A 2,438-nucleotide genomic window follows, 5' to 3' on the forward strand; every position below is an offset into this window, starting at 1 on the left:
TTTATAGAACAACTTGGTTTTCATTCAATAAGTCATTTACATTTTGATTTGTGACACTGATTGTAATCCCCACAATACACTGTTCCCATTCCTCTCTGTGTTTACTATTTCCCTTCGTCCTCCTTTCCTATTCCTTCTTGTCTTCTTACAATTATCCCTGACCAACATTATTTGTAAAAGAATCTCTTCCCCATTTATTGGATTTGGCCCTTTGTTAAAGATCAACATGATGAATTTACTTCTTGGTTTTAAATTCTGTTCCTTTGATTTATGTGTCCAGCATTGTGCCGATACAAGTTGTATTTTAACTACTGTAGCTTTATAGTAGGCCTGCTGCTTTGTTTTTCTTTAGTATAATTCAAACATGCAACACACTACTGTTGAGTAGGAAATGACTCATAGCAACCCCTCCTTGGGTTTCTGAGGCAGTATCACTGTGGAAGTAGATTGCCCAAACTTTCTTCCGAGGAGTGGCTGGTGGGTTTGAATCACTAGCCTTTTAGTTAGCAGTCAAATGCCTTAGGCACTACACTTTGCTTTGCACTACATTTTCCAAGGTCTCTTTACTTTGCATATAAAAATGGTGATTACTTTCTCCATCTCTTTAAAGAATGATGATGGATAGAATCTGGATTGGGATTGTATTACCTGTAGATGACTCCGGTTGGTATAGTCATTTTTACAATGTTAAGTCTTCCCATACATGAGGATGGTATATTCCTCCATTTATGTAGATCACTTTTGGTTTCTTTTAGCAGTGTTTTTCAGTTTTCTTTATGTAGTTCTTTTGTGTCACTTGTTAGATTTATTCCTAAATGCATCTTGTAGGTAGCTATTGTAAACAGTATTGTTTTCCTTATTTCCTTTGCAGAGTTCTCTTTATTATTGTAGAGGAATCTGACTTTTATATGTTGATCTTGTACCCTGTCTCTTTGCCACATCCTTCTATTATTTCCATTAGTTTTCTTGTGGAGTCTTTAGGCATTTCTATGTATAGGTTCATATGGTCTGCAAATAGAGGTAGTTTTACCTTTTCTTTGTCAATTTGGATGCCTTTTATTGCCTTTTTTACTTTATTGCTCACACTAGAATTTCCAATAAAACACTTAATAGGTTTGATGATAAAGAGCATCCTTGTCTGGTTGCTATTCCCAAGGGAAATGTTTCAGTGTTAATCCATTGAGAATAATGATGGCCATTAGTTTTCTGTATATGACCTTAATTATGTTGAGTAATTTCTATTCTTACATTGCTGATTTTTTTTCTTTTTTATCAAAAATGGTGTTCAATTTTGTCAAATGCCTTTTCTGCATAAATTGATTTGATTATCAGTTTTCTTTCCCATTATTTTCTGTATTTGGTAGATTATGTTGATTGCTTTCCTAATGTTGAGCCATCTTTGCCAACTCAATATGGATCCCACTTGGTCATGATGTATTGTTTTTTTGATATGTTGCTGGAGTCTACTGACTAGTATGTTCTCAAGAATTTTTGTGTCAATGTTCATGAGGGTTATTGGTCTGTAATTTTCTTTTTTCTTATTTTTTATTGTGTTTTGGGTGCAAATATACATAGAAAACTTGTTTTACATTCAACAGTTCATGTACATCTGTTTTCATGGCCCCGATTACCATACCCAACAATAAAAAATTCTCTTCACCTCTCCTCCCTGTGGACCACCCCCTCCTTGGGCCCTTCTTATCTATGCATTTCTGCCTGTCCAGCTTTCCTTCCATGTGAGTGCTATCAGTCTGGTGCCTCATGGATGATTAATCCAAGGGGAGCATTTGCCTAAAGTAGGTGGGTGCATCCACCTGAGGTAAGTGTTCTATAGGTAGGTCTTTCTACTGTTAGGATGAGAGTCAATCCATGGAAGTGAGTCCATTTCTAGGCCTGAAGGATAACCTGGTGCCATAGTCTCGGGTGTTCCACCAGTCTTTTCTGACCAGTTATTCTGGTCATTTTTGTGTTTTTGAATTTTGTTCCACATTTTTCCTCCCACTTTATACAGGCTCTCCAGATTTGATCCCTTTCTGAGCAGTTGGCATTGGTAGCTGGACACCATCTACTTCTCATCTTGGGTAATGGACACTGAGGTTCTCATGGCCCATGTTTTCCTTGGAATTATTTCCAGATGCCTTTGATTTTCTTCACTCTGCTTTGCTCCAGGCAAGAGGAGACCAATAGTTGCACCATAGATGGCCAATCAAAAGTTTTAAGACCCCAGTCACTACTCATTGAAGTAGGTTATAGAACAAAATTTTTATGAATTATGTGTGCCAATTGAGCATGATATCCCCTGAGACTATGGTTCTGAATCCCCAGGCCTGGTGATTATTTTCTTTTTTAGTGATTTCTTTGCCTGGTTTTGGTATCATGGGTTATGGTTGCTTCATAGAATGAGTTTTGGTAGTATTCCATTTTTTTTTTTTTTTTTT

Source organism: Orycteropus afer, unplaced genomic scaffold, assembly GCF_000298275.1.
Source record: "Orycteropus afer afer isolate SDZICR_OR568_19922 unplaced genomic scaffold, OryAfe1.0 scaffold00521, whole genome shotgun sequence".
Lineage (NCBI taxonomy): Eukaryota > Metazoa > Chordata > Mammalia > Tubulidentata > Orycteropodidae > Orycteropus > Orycteropus afer.